Source organism: Hemitrygon akajei, chromosome 24 (assembly GCF_048418815.1).
Source record: "Hemitrygon akajei chromosome 24, sHemAka1.3, whole genome shotgun sequence".
Classification (NCBI taxonomy): domain Eukaryota; kingdom Metazoa; phylum Chordata; class Chondrichthyes; order Myliobatiformes; family Dasyatidae; genus Hemitrygon; species Hemitrygon akajei.
In genome coordinates this window covers 43633200-43652841 of record NC_133147.1, presented here as the reverse complement: position 1 = coordinate 43652841, position 19642 = coordinate 43633200, and the positions used below count along the sequence as shown (strand labels likewise).

Sequence of the window (19642 nt, the reverse complement as noted above, 5' to 3'; positions counted from 1 at the left end):
CAGGACCCACTCCCGATCTGCACCCCTCCCCCAGCACCAACTCCATCGCCCCCCAGGACCCACGCCCGATCTGCACCACTCCCCCAGCATCAACTCCACATCCATCACCCCCCAGGACCCACGCCCGATCTGCACCCCTCCCCCAGCACCAACTCCAAATCCATCACCCCCCAGGACCCACTCCCGATCTGCACCCCTCCCCCAGCATCAACTCCAAATCCATCACTCCCCAGGACCCACGCCCGATCTGCACCCCTCCCCCAGCACCAACTCCAAATCCATCACCCCCCAGGACCCACTCCCGATCTGCACCCCTCCCCCAGCATCAACTCCAAATCCATCACCCCCCAGGACCCACGCCCGATCTGCACTACACCTCCAGCATCAACTCCAAATCCATCACCCCCCAGGACCCACGCCCGATCTGCACCCCTCCCCCAGCACCAACTCCAAATCCATCGCCCCCCAGGACCCACGCCCGATCTGCACCACTCCCCCAGCACCTACTCCAAATCCATCACCCCCAGGACCCACTCCCGATCTGCACCCCTCCCCCAGCAACAACTCCAAATCCATCACCCCCCAGGACCCACGCCCGATCTGCACCACTCCCCCAGCACCAACTCCAAATCCATCGCCCCCCAGGACCCACGCCCGATCTGCACCCCTGCCCCAGCACCAACTCCAAATCCATCACCCCCCAGGACCCACTCCCGATCTGCACCCCTCCCCCAGCACCAACTCCAAATCCATCACCCCCCAGGACCCACTCCCGATCTGCACCACTCCCCCAGCACCAACTCCAAATCCATCGCCCCCCAGGACCCACTCCCGATCTGCACCCCTCCCCCAGCATCAACTCCAAATCCATCACTCCCCAGGACCCACTCCCGATCTGCACCCCTCCCCCAGCACCAACTCCAAATCCATCACCCCCCAGGACCCACGCCCGATCTGCACCCCTCCCCCAGCATCAACTCCAAATCCATCACCCCCCAGGACCCACGCCCGATCTGCACCCCTCCCCCAGCACCAACTCCAAATCCATCACCCCCCAGGACCCACTCCCGATCTGCACCCCTCCCCCAGCATCAACTCCAAATCCATCACCCCCCAGGACCCACTCCCGATCTGCACCCCTCCCCCAGCATCAACTCCAAATCCATCAACCCCCAGGACCCACGCCCGATCTGCACCCCTCCCCCAGCACCAACTCCAAATCCATCACCCCCCAGGACCCACTCCCGATCTGCTCCCCTCCCCCAGCACCAACTCCAAATCCATCACCCCCCAGGACCCACGCCCGATCTGCACCACACCCCAGCACCAACTCCAAATCCATCACCCCCCAGGACCCACGCCCGATCTGCACCCCTCCCCCAGCACCAACTCCAAATCCATCACCCCCCAGGACCCACTCCTGATCTGCACCCCTCCCCCAGCACCAACTCCAAATCCATCACCCCCCAGGACCCACGCCCGATCTGCACGCCTCCCCCAGCACCAACTCCAAATCCATCACCCCCCAGGACCCACGCCCGATCTGCACCCCTCCCCCAGCATCAACTCCAAATCCATCACCCCCAGGACCCACTCCCGATCTGCACCCCTCCCCCAGCACCAACTCCAAATCCATCACCCCCCAGGACCCACGCCCGATCTGCACCCCTCCCCCAGCACCAACTCCAAATCCATCACCCCCCAGGACCCACTCCCGATCTGCACCCCTCCCCCAGCACCAACTCCACATCCATCACCCCCCAGGACCCACGCCCGATCTGCACCACTCCCCCAGCATCAACTCCAAATCCATCACCCCCCAGGTCCCACGCCCGATCTGCACCCCACCCCAGCACCAACTCCAAATCCATCACCCCCCAGGTCCCACGCCCGATCTGCACCCCACCCCAGCATCAACTCCAAATCCATCACCCCCCAGGACCCACTCCCGATCTGCACCACTCCCCCAGCATCAACTCCAAATCCATCACCCCCCAGGACCCACTCCCGATCTGCACCCCTCCCCCAGCACCAACTCCAAATCCATCACCCCCCAGGACCCACTCCTGATCTGCACCCCTCCCCCAGCACCAACTCCAAATCCATCACCCCCCAGGACCCACTCACGAGATGCACCCCTCCCCCAGCACCAACTCCAAATCCATCACTCCCCAGGACCCACTCCCGATCTGCACCCCTCCCCCAGCATCAACTCCAAATCCATCACCCCCCAGGACCCACGCCCGATCTGCACCACTCCCCCAGCACCAACTCCAAATCCATCACCCCCCAGGACCCACGCCCGATCTGCACTACACCCCCAGCATCAACTCCAAATCCATCACCCCCCAGGACCCACTCCCGATCTGCACCCCTCCCCCAGCACCAACTACAAATCCATCACCCCCCAGGACCCACGCCCGATCTGCACCCCTCCCCCAGCACCAACTCCAAATCCATCACCCCCCAGGACCCACGCCCGATCTGCACTACACCCCCAGCACCAACTCCAAATCCATCACCCCCCAGGACCCACGCCCGATCTGCACCCCTCCCCCAGCACCAACTACAAATCCATCACCCCCCAGGACCCACGCCCGATCTGCACCCCTCCCCCAGCACCAACTCCAAATCCATCACCCCCCAGGACCCACGCCCGATCTGCACTACACCCCCAGCACCAACTCCAAATCCATCACCCCCCAGGACCCACGCCCGATCTGCACTACACCCCCAGCACCAACTCCAAATCCATCACCCCCCAGGACCCACTCACGAGATGAACCCCTCCCCCAGCACCAACTCCAAATCCATCACCCCCCAGGACCCACGCCCGATCTGCACCACTCCCCCAGCACCAACTCCAAATCCATCAGCCCCCAGGACCCACGCCCGATCTGCACTACACCCCCAGCATCAACTCCAAATCCATCACCCCCCAGGACCCACTCCCGATCTGCACCCCTCCCCCAGCACCAACTACAAATCCATCACCCCCCAGGACCCACGCCCGATCTGCACCCCTCCCCCAGCACCAACTCCAAATCCATCACCCCCCAGGACCCACGCCCGATCTGCACCACTCCCCCAGCACCAACTCCAAATCCATCACCCCCCAGGACCAACGCCCGATCTGCACTACACCCCCAGCAACAACTCCAAATCCATCACCCCCCAGGACCCACGCCCGATCTGCACCCCTCCCCCAGCACCAACTCCAAATCCATCACCCCCCAGGACCCACTCACGAGATGCACCCCTCCCCCAGCATCAACTCCAAATCCATCACTCCCCAGGACCCACGCCCGATCTGCACTACACCCCCAGCATCAACTCCAAATCCATCACCCCCCAGGACCCACGCCCGATCTGCACCCCTCCCCCAGCACCAACTCCAAATCCATCGCCCCCCAGGTCCCACTCCCGATCTGCACCCCTCCCCCAGCACCAACTCCAAATCCATCACCCCCCAGGACCCACTCCCGATCTGCACTACACCCCCAGCATCAACTCCAAATCCATCACCCCCCAGGACCCACGCCCGATCTTCACCCCTCCCCCAGCACCAACTCCAAATCCATCACCCCCCAGGACCCACTCCCGATCTGCACCACTCCCCCAGCACCAACTCCAAATCCATCACCCCCCAGCAGCCACTCCCGATCTGCACCACTCCCCCAGCACCAACTCCAAATCCATCACCCCCCAGGACCCACGCCCGATCTGCACCCCACCCCAGCACCAACTCCAAATCCATTACCCCCAGGACCCACTCCCGATCTGCACCACTCCCCCAGCACCAACTCCAAATCCATCACCCCCCAGGACCCACTCCCGATCTGCACCACACCCCCAGCACCTACTCCAAATCCATCACTCCCCAGGACCCACTCCCGATCTGCACCACTCCCCCAGCACCAACTCCAAATCCATCACTCCCCAGGACCCACGCCCGATCTGCACTACACCCCCAGCATCAACTCCAAATCCATCACCCCCCAGGACCCACTCCCGATCTGCACCACACCCCCAGCACCTACTCCAAATCCATCACTCCCCAGGACCCACGCCCGATCTGCACTACACCCCCAGCATCAACTCCAAATCCATCACCCCCCAGGACCCACGCCCGATCTGCACCACACCCCCAGCACCTACTCCAAATCCATCACCCCCCAGGACCCACGCCCGATCTGCACTACACCCCCAGCATCAACTCCAAATCCATCACCCCCCAGGACCCACTCCCGATCTGCACCCCTCCCCCAGCACCTACTCCAAATCCATCACCCCCAGGACCCACTCCCGATCTGCACCCCTCCCCCAGCACCAACTCCAAATCCATCACCCCCTAGGACCCACTCACGAGATGCACCCCTCCCCCAGCATCAACTCCAAATCCATCACTCCCCAGGAACCACGCCCGATCTGCACCCCTCCCCCAGCACCAACTCCAAATCCATCACCCCCAGGACCCACTCCCGATCTGCACCCCTCCCCCAGCACCAACTCCAAATCCATCACTCCCCAGGACCCACTCCCGATCTGCACCCCTCCCCCAGCACCAACTCCAAATCCATCACCCCCAGGACCCACTCCCGATCTGCACCCCTCCCCCAGCACCAACTCCAAATCCATCACCCCCCAGGACCCACTCACGAGATGCACCCCTCCCCCAGCACCAACTCCAAATCCATCACTCCCCAGGACCCACTCCCGATCTGCACCCCTCCCCCAGCATCAACTCCACATCCATCACCCCCCAGGACCCACGCCCGATCTGCACTACACCCCCAGCATCAACTCCAAATCCATCACCCCCCAGGACCCACGCCCGATCTGCACCCCTCCCCCAGCACCAACTCCAAATCCATCACCCCCCAGGACCCACACACAAATCCCCACCTCCCACTCCTGTTCTGCACCCCACCCCCAGGACCCACACACAAATCCCCACCTCCCACTCCTGATCTACACCCAACCCCCAGGACCCACACACAAATCCCCACCTCTGACTCCTTATCTACACCCCACCCCCAGGACCCACACACAAATCCCCACCTCCCACTCCAGTTCTGCACCCAACCCCCAGGACCCACACACAAATCCCCACCTCCCACTCCTGATCTACACCCCACCCCCAGGACCCACACACAAATCCCCACCTCCCACTCCTGATCTACACCCCACCCCCAGGGACCCACACACAAATCCCCACCTCCCACTCCTGATCTACACCCCACCCCCAGGACCCACACACAAATCCCCACCTCCCACTCCTGATCTACACCCCACCCCCAGGGACCCACACACAAATCCCCACCTCCCACTCCTGTTCTGCACCCCACCCCCAGGACCCACACACAAATCCCCACCCCCAGGACCCACACACAAATCCCCACCTCCCACTCCTGATCTGCACCCCACCCCCAGGACCCACACACAAATCCCCACCTCCCACTCCTGATCTGCACCCCACCCCCAGGACCCACCCACAAATCCCCACCTCCCACTCCTGATCTGCACCCCACCCCCAGGACCCACCCACAAATCCCCACCTCCCACTCCTGATCTGCACCCCACCCCCAGGACCCACCCACAAATCCCCACCTCCCACTCCTGATCTGCACCCCACCCCCAGGACCCACACTCAAATCCCCACCTCCCACTCCTGATCTACACCCCACCCCCAGGAGCCACACACAAATCCACACCCCCAGGACCCACACACAAATCCCCACCTCCCACTCCTGATCTACACCCCACCCCCAGGACCCACACACTAATCCCCACCTCCCACTCCTGATCTGCACCCCACCCCCAGGACCCACACACAAATCCCCAACTCCCACTCCTGATCTGCACCCCACCCCCAGGACCCACACACAAATCCCCACCTCCCACTCCTGATCTGCACCCCACCCCCAGGACCCACACACAAATCCCCACCTCCCACTCCTGATCTACACCCCACCCCCAGGACCCACACACAAATCCCCACCTCCCACTCCTGATCTGCACCCCACCCCCAGGACCCACACACAAATCCCCACCTCCCACTCCTGATCTGCACCCCACCCCCAGGACCCACACACAAATCCCCACCTCCCGCTCCTGATCTACACCTCACCCCCAGGGACCCACACACAAATCCCCACCTCCCACTCCTGTTCTACACCCCACCCCCAGGAACCACACACAAATCCCCACCTCCCACTCCTGATCTACACCCCACCCCCAGGACCCACACACAAATCCCCACCTCCCGCTCCTGATCTACACCTCACCCCCAGGCACCCACACACAAATCCCCACCTCCCGCTCCTGATCGACACCTCACCCCCAGGGACCCACACACAAATCCCCACCTCCCGCTCCTGATCTTCACCCCACCCCCAGGACCCACACACAATTCCCCACCTCCCACTCCTGATCTGCACTCCACCCCCAGGACCCACACACAAATCCCCACCTCCCACTCCTGATCTGCACCCCACCCCCAGGACCCACACACAAATCCCCACCTCCCACTCCTGATCTACACCTCACCCCCAGGACCCACACACAAATCCCCACCTCCCACTCCTGATCTGCACCCCACCCCCAGGACCCACACACAAATCACCACCTCCCACTCCTGATCTGCACCCCACCCCCAGGACCCACACACAAATCCCCACCTCCCACTCCTGATCTGCACCCCACCCCCAGGACCCACACACAAATCCCCACCTCCCACTCCTGATCTGCACCCCACCCCCAGGACCCACACACAAATCCCCACCTCCCACTCCTGATCTACACCCCACCCCCAGGACCCACACACAAATCCCCACCCCCAGGACCCACACACAAATCCCCACCTCCCACTCCTGATCTACACCCCACCCCCAGGACCCACACACAAATCCCCACCTCCCACTCCTGTTCTACACCCCACCCCCAGAACCCACACACAAATCCCCACCTCCCACTCCTGATCTACACACCACCCCCAGGACCCACACACAAATCCCCACCTCCCACTCCTGATCTGCACCCCACCCCCAGGACCCACACACAAATCCCCACCTCCCACTCCTGATCTGCACCCCACCCCCAGGACCCACACACAAATCCCCACCTCCCACTCCTGTTCTACACCCCACCCCCAGGACCCACACACAAATCCCCACCTCCCACTCCTGATCTACACCCAACCCCCAGGACCCACACACAAATCCCCACCTCCCACTCCTGATCTGAACCCCACCCCCAGGACCCACACACAAATCCCCACCTCCCACTCTTGATCTGCACCCCACCCCCAGGACCCACACACAAATCCCCACCTCCCACTCCTGATCTGCACCCCACCCCCAGGACCCAGACACTAATCCCCACCTCCCACTCCTGATCTGCACCCCACCTCCAGGACCCACACACAAATCCCCACCTCCCACTCCTGATCTGAACCCCACCCCCAGGACCCACACACTAATCCCCACCTCCCACTCCTGATCTGCACCCCACCCCCAGGACCCACACACAAATCCCCACCTCCCACTCCTGATCTGCACCCCACCCCCAGGACCCACACACAAATCCCCACCTCCCACTCCTGATCTGCACCCCACCCCCAGGACCCACACACAAATCCCCACCTCCCACTCCTGTTCTACACCCAACCCCCAGGACCCAGACACTAATCCCCACCTCCCACTCCTGATCTGCACCCCACCCCCAGGACCCACACACAAATCCCCACCTCCCACTCCTGATCTGCACCTCACCCCCAGGACCCACACACAAATCCCCACCTCCCACTCCTGATCTGAACCCCACCCCCAGGACCCACACACAAATCCCCACCTCCCACTCCTGATCTGCACCCCACCCCCAGGACCCACACACAAATCCCCACCTCCCACTCCTGATTTGCACCCCACCCCCAGGACCCACACACAAATCCCCACCTCCCACTCCTGATCTGCACCCCACCCCCAGGACCCACACACAAATCCCCACCTCCCACTCCTGATCTGCACCCCACCCCCAGGACCCACACACAAATCCCCACCTCCCACTCCTGATCTGCACCCCACCCCCAGGACCCACACACAAATCCCCACCTCCCACTCCTGATCTACACCCCACCCCCAGGACCCACACACAAATCCCCACTTCCCACTCCTGTTCTGCACCCCACCCCCAGGACCCACACACAAATCCCCACCTCCCACTCCTGTTCTGCACCCCACCCCCAGGACCCACACACAAATCCCCACCTCCCACTCCCGATCTGCACCACACCCCCAGCACCTACTCCAAATCCATCACTCCCCAGGACCCACTCCCGATCTGCACCACTCCCCCAGCACCAACTCCAAATCCATCACTCCCCAGGACCCACGCCCGATCTGCACTACACCCCCAGCATCAACTCCAAATCCATCACCCCCCAGGACCCACTCCCGATCTGCACCACACCCCCAGCACCTACTCCAAATCCATCACTCCCCAGGACCCACGCCCGATCTGCACTACACCCCCAGCATCAACTCCAAATCCATCACCCCCCAGGACCCACGCCCGATCTGCACCACACCCCCAGCACCTACTCCAAATCCATCACCCCCCAGGACCCACGCCCGATCTGCACTACACCCCCAGCATCAACTCCAAATCCATCACCCCCCAGGACCCACTCCCGATCTGCACCCCTCCCCCAGCACCTACTCCAAATCCATCACCCCCAGGACCCACTCCCGATCTGCACCCCTCCCCCAGCACCAACTCCAAATCCATCACCCCCTAGGACCCACTCACGAGATGCACCCCTCCCCCAGCATCAACTCCAAATCCATCACTCCCCAGGAACCACGCCCGATCTGCACCCCTCCCCCAGCACCAACTCCAAATCCATCACCCCCAGGACCCACTCCCGATCTGCACCCCTCCCCCAGCACCAACTCCAAATCCATCACTCCCCAGGACCCACTCCCGATCTGCACCCCTCCCCCAGCACCAACTCCAAATCCATCACCCCCAGGACCCACTCCCGATCTGCACCCCTCCCCCAGCACCAACTCCAAATCCATCACCCCCCAGGACCCACTCACGAGATGCACCCCTCCCCCAGCACCAACTCCAAATCCATCACTCCCCAGGACCCACTCCCGATCTGCACCCCTCCCCCAGCATCAACTCCACATCCATCACCCCCCAGGACCCACGCCCGATCTGCACTACACCCCCAGCATCAACTCCAAATCCATCACCCCCCAGGACCCACGCCCGATCTGCACCCCTCCCCCAGCACCAACTCCAAATCCATCACCCCCCAGGACCCACACACAAATCCCCACCTCCCACTCCTGTTCTGCACCCCACCCCCAGGACCCACACACAAATCCCCACCTCCCACTCCTGATCTACACCCAACCCCCAGGACCCACACACAAATCCCCACCTCTGACTCCTTATCTACACCCCACCCCCAGGACCCACACACAAATCCCCACCTCCCACTCCAGTTCTGCACCCAACCCCCAGGACCCACACACAAATCCCCACCTCCCACTCCTGATCTACACCCCACCCCCAGGACCCACACACAAATCCCCACCTCCCACTCCTGATCTACACCCCACCCCCAGGGACCCACACACAAATCCCCACCTCCCACTCCTGATCTACACCCCACCCCCAGGACCCACACACAAATCCCCACCTCCCACTCCTGATCTACACCCCACCCCCAGGGACCCACACACAAATCCCCACCTCCCACTCCTGTTCTGCACCCCACCCCCAGGACCCACACACAAATCCCCACCCCCAGGACCCACACACAAATCCCCACCTCCCACTCCTGATCTGCACCCCACCCCCAGGACCCACACACAAATCCCCACCTCCCACTCCTGATCTGCACCCCACCCCCAGGACCCACCCACAAATCCCCACCTCCCACTCCTGATCTGCACCCCACCCCCAGGACCCACCCACAAATCCCCACCTCCCACTCCTGATCTGCACCCCACCCCCAGGACCCACCCACAAATCCCCACCTCCCACTCCTGATCTGCACCCCACCCCCAGGACCCACACTCAAATCCCCACCTCCCACTCCTGATCTACACCCCACCCCCAGGAGCCACACACAAATCCACACCCCCAGGACCCACACACAAATCCCCACCTCCCACTCCTGATCTACACCCCACCCCCAGGACCCACACACTAATCCCCACCTCCCACTCCTGATCTGCACCCCACCCCCAGGACCCACACACAAATCCCCAACTCCCACTCCTGATCTGCACCCCACCCCCAGGACCCACACACAAATCCCCACCTCCCACTCCTGATCTGCACCCCACCCCCAGGACCCACACACAAATCCCCACCTCCCACTCCTGATCTACACCCCACCCCCAGGACCCACACACAAATCCCCACCTCCCACTCCTGATCTGCACCCCACCCCCAGGACCCACACACAAATCCCCACCTCCCACTCCTGATCTGCACCCCACCCCCAGGACCCACACACAAATCCCCACCTCCCGCTCCTGATCTACACCTCACCCCCAGGGACCCACACACAAATCCCCACCTCCCACTCCTGTTCTACACCCCACCCCCAGGAACCACACACAAATCCCCACCTCCCACTCCTGATCTACACCCCACCCCCAGGACCCACACACAAATCCCCACCTCCCGCTCCTGATCTACACCTCACCCCCAGGCACCCACACACAAATCCCCACCTCCCGCTCCTGATCGACACCTCACCCCCAGGGACCCACACACAAATCCCCACCTCCCGCTCCTGATCTTCACCCCACCCCCAGGACCCACACACAATTCCCCACCTCCCACTCCTGATCTGCACTCCACCCCCAGGACCCACACACAAATCCCCACCTCCCACTCCTGATCTGCACCCCACCCCCAGGACCCACACACAAATCCCCACCTCCCACTCCTGATCTACACCTCACCCCCAGGACCCACACACAAATCCCCACCTCCCACTCCTGATCTGCACCCCACCCCCAGGACCCACACACAAATCACCACCTCCCACTCCTGATCTGCACCCCACCCCCAGGACCCACACACAAATCCCCACCTCCCACTCCTGATCTGCACCCCACCCCCAGGACCCACACACAAATCCCCACCTCCCACTCCTGATCTGCACCCCACCCCCAGGACCCACACACAAATCCCCACCTCCCACTCCTGATCTACACCCCACCCCCAGGACCCACACACAAATCCCCACCCCCAGGACCCACACACAAATCCCCACCTCCCACTCCTGATCTACACCCCACCCCCAGGACCCACACACAAATCCCCACCTCCCACTCCTGTTCTACACCCCACCCCCAGAACCCACACACAAATCCCCACCTCCCACTCCTGATCTACACACCACCCCCAGGACCCACACACAAATCCCCACCTCCCACTCCTGATCTGCACCCCACCCCCAGGACCCACACACAAATCCCCACCTCCCACTCCTGATCTGCACCCCACCCCCAGGACCCACACACAAATCCCCACCTCCCACTCCTGTTCTACACCCCACCCCCAGGACCCACACACAAATCCCCACCTCCCACTCCTGATCTACACCCAACCCCCAGGACCCACACACAAATCCCCACCTCCCACTCCTGATCTGAACCCCACCCCCAGGACCCACACACAAATCCCCACCTCCCACTCTTGATCTGCACCCCACCCCCAGGACCCACACACAAATCCCCACCTCCCACTCCTGATCTGCACCCCACCCCCAGGACCCAGACACTAATCCCCACCTCCCACTCCTGATCTGCACCCCACCTCCAGGACCCACACACAAATCCCCACCTCCCACTCCTGATCTGAACCCCACCCCCAGGACCCACACACTAATCCCCACCTCCCACTCCTGATCTGCACCCCACCCCCAGGACCCACACACAAATCCCCACCTCCCACTCCTGATCTGCACCCCACCCCCAGGACCCACACACAAATCCCCACCTCCCACTCCTGATCTGCACCCCACCCCCAGGACCCACACACAAATCCCCACCTCCCACTCCTGTTCTACACCCAACCCCCAGGACCCAGACACTAATCCCCACCTCCCACTCCTGATCTGCACCCCACCCCCAGGACCCACACACAAATCCCCACCTCCCACTCCTGATCTGCACCTCACCCCCAGGACCCACACACAAATCCCCACCTCCCACTCCTGATCTGAACCCCACCCCCAGGACCCACACACAAATCCCCACCTCCCACTCCTGATCTGCACCCCACCCCCAGGACCCACACACAAATCCCCACCTCCCACTCCTGATTTGCACCCCACCCCCAGGACCCACACACAAATCCCCACCTCCCACTCCTGATCTGCACCCCACCCCCAGGACCCACACACAAATCCCCACCTCCCACTCCTGATCTGCACCCCACCCCCAGGACCCACACACAAATCCCCACCTCCCACTCCTGATCTGCACCCCACCCCCAGGACCCACACACAAATCCCCACCTCCCACTCCTGATCTACACCCCACCCCCAGGACCCACACACAAATCCCCACTTCCCACTCCTGTTCTGCACCCCACCCCCAGGACCCACACACAAATCCCCACCTCCCACTCCTGTTCTGCACCCCACCCCCAGGACCCACACACAAATCCCCACCTCCCACTCCTGATCTGCACCCCACCCCCAGGACCCACACACAAATCCCCACCTCCCACTCCTGATCTGCACCCCACCCCCAGGACCCACACACAAATCCCCACCTCCCACTCCTGATCTACACCTCACCCCCAGGACCCACACACAAATCCCCACCTCCCACTCCTGATCTGCACCCCACCCCCAGGACCCACACACAAATCCCCACCTCCCACTCCTGATCTGCACCCCACCCCCAGGACCCACACACAAATCCCCACCTCCCACTCCTGATCTGCACCCCACCCCCAGGACCCACACACAAATCCCCACCTCCCGCTCCTGATCTACACCCCACCCCCAGGACCCACACACAAATCCCCACCTCCCGCTCCTGTTCTACACCCCACCCCCAGGACCCACACACAAATCCCCACCTCCCACTCCTGATCTACACCCCACCCCCAGGACCCACACACAAATCCCCACCTCCCGCTCCTGATCTACACCTCACCCCCAGGACCCACACACAAATCCCCACCTCCCGCTCCTGATCTTCACCCCACCCCCAGGACCCACACACAATTCCCCACCTCCCACTCCTGATCTACACCCCACCCCCAGGACCCACACACAAATCCCCACCTCCCACTCCTGATCTGCACCCCACCCCCAGGACCCACACACAAATCCCCACCTCCCACTCCTGATCTACACCCCACCCCCAGGACCCACACACAAATCCCCACCTCCCACTCCTGATCTACACCCCACCCACAGGACCCACACACAAATCCCCACCCCCAGGACCCACACACAAATCCCCACCTCCCACTCCTGATCTGCACCCCACCCCCAGGACCCACACACAAATCCCCACCTCCCACTCCTGTTCTACACCTCACCCCCAGGACCCACACACAAATCCCCACCTCCCACTCCTGATCTGCACCCCACCCCCAGGACCCACACACAAATCCCCACCTCCCACTCCTGATCTGCACCCCACCCCCAGGACCCACACACAAATCCCCACCTCCCGCTCCTGATCTACACATCACCCCCAGGGACCCACACACAAATCCCCACCTCCCACTCCTGATCTACACCCCACCCCCAGAACCCAAACACAAATCCCCACCTCCCACTCCTGATCTACACCCCACCCCCAGGACCCACACACAAATCCCAACCTCCCGCTCCTGATCTGCACCCCACCCCCAGGACCCACACACAAATCCCCACCTCCCACTCCTGTTCTACACCCCACCCCCAGGACCCACACACTAATCCCCACCTCCCACTCCTGATCTGCACCCCACCCCCAGGACCCACACACAAATCCCCACCTCCCACTCCTGTTCTACACCCAACCCCCAGGACCCAGACACTAATCCCCACCTCCCACTCCTGATCTGCACCCCACCCCCAGGACCCACACACAAATCCCCACCTCCCACTCCTGATCTGAACCCCACCCCCAGGACCCACACACAAATCCCGACCTCCCACTCCTGATCTGCACCCCACCCCCAGGACCCACACACAAATCCCCACCTCCCACTCCTGATCTGCACCCCAGCCGCAGGACCCACACACTAATCCCCACCTCCCACTCCTGATCTGCACCCCACCCCCAGGACCCACACACAAATCCCCACCTCCCACTCCTGATCTGCACCCCACCCCCAGGACCCACACACAAATCCCCACCTCCCACTCCTGATTTGCACCCCACCCCCAGGACCCACACACAAATCCCCACCTCCCACTCCTGATCTGCACCCCAGCCGCAGGACCCACACACAAATCCCCACCTCCCACTCCTGATCTGCACCCCACCCCCAGGACCCACACACAAATCCCCACCTCCCACTCCTGATCTACACCCCACCCCCAGGACCCACACACAAATCCCCACCTCCCACTCCTGATCTGCACCCCACCCCCAGGACCCACACACAAATCCCCACCTCCCGCTCCTGATCTACACATCACCCCCAGGGACCCACACACAAATCCCCACCTCCCACTCCTGTTCTGCACCCCACCCCCAGGACCCACACACAAATCCCCACCTCCCACTCCTGTTCTACACCCCACCCCCAGAACCCACACACAAATCCCCACCTCCCACTCCTGATCTGCACCCCACCCCCAGAACCCACACACAAATCCCCACCTCCCACTCCTGTTCTACACCACACCCCCAGAACCCACACACAAATCCCCACCTCCCACTCCTGATCTGCACCCCACCCCCAGGAGCCACACACAAATCCCCACCTCCCACTCCTGATCTGCACCCCACCCCCAGGAGCCACACACAAATCCCCACCTCCCACTCCTGATCTGCACCCCACCCCCAGGAGCCACACACAAATCCCCACCTCCCACTCCTGTTCTGCACCCCACCCCCAGGACCCACACACAAATCCCCACCTCCCACTCCTGATCTGCACCCCACCCCCAGGACCCACACACAAATCCCCACCTCCCACTCCTGATCTGCACCCCACCCCCAGGAGCCACACACAAATCCCCACCTCCCACTCCTGATCTGCACCTCACCCCCAGGGACCCACACACAAATCCCCACCTCCCACTCCTGTTCTGCACCCCACCCCCAGGACCCACACACAAATCCCCACCTCCCACTCCTGTTCTGCACCCCACCCCCAGGACCCACACACAAATCCCCACCTCCCACTCCTGATCTGCACCCCACCCCCAGGACCCAGACACAAATCCCCACTTCCCACTCCTGATCTACACCCCACCCCCAGGACCCACACACAAATCCCCACCTCCGACTCCTGTTCTGCACCCCACCCCCAGGACCCACACACAAATCACAACCTCCCACTCCTGATCTGCACCCCACCCCCATGACCCACACACAAATCCCCACCTCCCACTCCTGATCTACACCCCACCCCCAGGACCCACACACAAATCCCCACCTCCCACTCCTGATCTACACCCCTCCCCCAGGAGCCACACACAAATCCCCACCTCCCACTCCTGATCTACACCCCACCCCCAGGACCCACACACAAATCCCTACCTCCCACTCCTGATCTGCACCCCACCCCCAGGACCCACCCACAAATCCCCACCTCCCACTCCTGATCTACACCCCACCCCCAGGACCCACACACAAATCCCCACCTCCCACTCCTGATCTGCACCCCACCCCCAGGACCCACCCACAAATCCCCACCTCCCACTCCTGATCTACACCCCACCCCCAGGACCTACACACAAATCCCCACCTCCCACTCCTGATCTACACCCCACCCCCAGGACCCACACACAAATCCCAACCTCCCGCTCCTGATCTACACCCCACCCCCAGGACCCACCCACAAATCCCCACCTCCCACTCCTGATCTACACCCCACCCCCAGGAGCCACACACAAATCCCCACCTCCCACTCCTGATCTACACCCCACCCCCAGGACCCACACACAAATCCCCACCTCCCACTCCTGATCTACACCCCACCCCCAGGACCCACCCACAAATCCCCACCTCCCACTCCTGATCTGCACCCCAGCCGCAGGACCCACACACAAATCCCCACCTCCCACTCCTGATCTGCACCCCACCCCCAGGACCCACACACAAATCCCCACCTCCCACTCCTGATCTGCACCCCACCCCCAGGACCCACACACAAATCCCCACCTCCCACTCCTGATCTGCACCCCACCCCCAGGACCCACCCACAAATCCCCACCTCCCACTCCTGATCTGCACCCCAGCCGCAGGACCCACACACAAATCCCCACCTCCCACTCCTGATCTGCACCCCAGCCGCAGGACCCACACACAAATCCCCACCTCCCACTCCTGATCTGCACCCCACCCCCAGGACCCACACACAAATCCTCACCTCCCACTCCTGATCTGCACCCCACCCCCAGGACCCACACACAAATCCCCACCTCCCACTCCTGTTCTACACCCCACCCCCAGGACCCACACACAAATCCCCACCTCCCGCTCCTGATCTACACATCACCCCCAGGAGCCACACACAAATCCCCACCTCCCACTCCTGTTCTACACCCCACCCCCGGGACCCAGACACAATTCCCCACCTCCCACTCCTGTTCTACACCCCACCCCCAGGACCCACACACAAATCCCCACCTCCCACTCCTGTTCTGCACCCCACCCCCAGGACCCAGACACAAATCCCCACCTCCCACTCCTGATCTGCACCCCACCCCCAGGACCCACACACAAATCCCCACCTCCCACTCCTGATCTACACCCCACCCCCAGGACCCACACACAAATCCCCACCTCCCACTCCTGATCTACACCCCACCCCCAGGACCCACACACAAATCCCCACCTCCCACTCCTGATCTGCACCCCACCCCCAGGACCCACACACAAATCCCCACCTCCCACTCCTGTTCTACACCCCACCCCCAGGACCCACACACAAATCCCCACCTCCCACTCCTGTTCTGCACCCCACCCCCAGGACCCACACACAAATCCCCACCTCCCACTCCTGATCTGCACCCCACCCCCAGGACCCACACACAAATCCCCACCTCCCACTCCTGATCTGCACCCCACCCCCAGGACCCACACACAAATCCCCACCTCCCACTCCTGATCTACACCCCACCCCCAGGACCCACCCACAAATCCCCACCTCCCACTCCTGTTCTACACCCAACCCCCAGGACCCACACACAAATCCCCACCTCCCACTCCTGATCTGCACCCCACCCCCAGGACCCACACACAAATCCCCACCTCCCACTCCTGTTCTACACCTCACCCCCAGGACCCACACACAAATCCCCACCTCCCACTCCTGATCTGCACCCCACCCCCAGGACCCACACACAAATCCCCACCTCCCACTCCTGATCTGCACCCCACCCCCAGGACCCACACACAAATCCCCACCTCCCACTCCTGATCTACACCTCTCCCCCAGGGCCCACACACAAATCCCCACCTCCCACTCCTGATCTGCACCCCACCCCCAGGACCCACACACAAATCCCCACCTCCCACTCCTGATCTGCACCCCACCCCCAGGACCCACACACAAATCCCCACCTCCCACTCCTGTTCTAGACCCCACCCCCAGGACCCACACACAAATCCCCACCTCCCACTCCTGATCTGCACCCCACCCCCAGGACCCACACACAAATCCCCACCTCCCACTCCTGTTCTACACCCCACCCCCAGGACCCACACACAAATCCCCACCTCCCACTCCTGATCTGCACCCCACCCCCAGGACCCACACACAAATCCCCACCTCCCACTCCTGATCTGCACCCCACCCCCAGGACCCACACACAAATCCCCACCTCCCACTCCTGATCTGCACCCCACCCCCAGGACCCACACACAAATCCCCACCTCCCACTCCTGATCTGCACCCCACCCCCAGGACCCACACACAAATCCCCACCTCCCACTCCTGATCTGCACCCCACCCCCAGGACCCACACACAAATCCCCACCTCCCACTCCTGATCTACACCCCACCCCCAGGACCCACACACAAATCCCCACCTCCCACTCCTGATCTGCACCCCACCCCCAGGACCCACACACAAATCCCCACCTCCCACTCCTGATCTGCACCCCACCCCCAGGACCCACACACAAATCCCCACCTCCCACTCCTGATCTACACCTCACCCCCAGGACCCACACACAAATCCCCACCTCCCACTCCTGATCTGCACCCCACCCCCAGGACCCACACACAAATCCCCACCTCCCACTCCTGATCTGCACCCCACCCCCAGGACCCACACACAAATCCCCACCTCCCACTCCTGATCTGCACCCCACCCCCAGGACCCACACACAAATCCCCACCTCCCACTACTGTTCTACACCCCACCCCCAGGACCCACACACAAATCCCAACCTCCCGCTCCTGATCTGCACCCCACCCCCAGGACCCACACACAAATCCCCACCTCCCGCTCCTGATCTGCACCCCACCCCCAGGACCCACACACAAATCCCCACCTCCCGCTCCTGATCTACACCTCTCCCCCAGGGCCCACACAGAAATCCCCACCTCCCGCTCCTGATCTACACATCACCCCCAGGGACCCACACACAAATCCCCACCTCCCACTCCTGATCTACACCTCACCCCCAGGAGCCACACACAAATCCCCACTTCCCACTCCTGATCTACACCCCACCCCCAGGACCCACACACAAATCCCCACCTCCCACTCCTGTTCTACACCCCACCCCCAGGACCCACACACAAATCCCAACCTCCCGCTCCTGATCTGCACCCCACCCCCAGGACCCACACACAAATCCCCACTTCCCACTCCTGATCTGCACCTCTCCCCCAGGGCCCACACAGAAATCCCCACCTCCCACTCCTGATCTGCACCTCTCCCCCAGGGCCCACACAGAAATCCCCACCTCCCACTCCTGATCTGCACCTCTCCCCCAGGACCCACACACAAATCCCCACCTCCCGCTCCTGATCTACACCTCTCCCCCAGGGCCCACACAGAAATCCCCACCTCCCACTCCTGATCTGCACCCCACCCCCAGGACCCACACACAAATCCCCACCTCCCACTCCTGATCTGCACCCCACCCCCAGGACCCACACACAAATCCCCACCTCCCACTCCTGATCTGCACCCCACCCCCAGGACCCACACACAAATCCCCACCTCCCACTCCTGATCTGCACCCCACCCCCAGGACCCACACACAAATCCCCACCTCCCGCTCCTGATCTACACCTCTCCCCCAGGGCCCACACAGAAATCCCCACCTCCCACTCCTGATCTGCACCCCACCCCCAGGACCCACACACAAATCCCCACCTCCCACTCCTGATCTGCACCCCACCCCCAGGACCCACACACAAATCCCCACCTCCCACTCCTGTTCTACACCCCACCCCCAGGACCCAC

General features: G+C 62.6%; 1 protein-coding gene across 1 annotated transcript in view; it reads right to left on the bottom strand.

Moving 5' to 3' along the window:
• Positions 1-19642, bottom strand: part of LOC140715703 (transmembrane channel-like protein 7) — a 63085-nt gene that overhangs the window by 5345 nt on the left and 38098 nt on the right. The gene's annotated exons all lie outside the window — the stretch shown is intronic.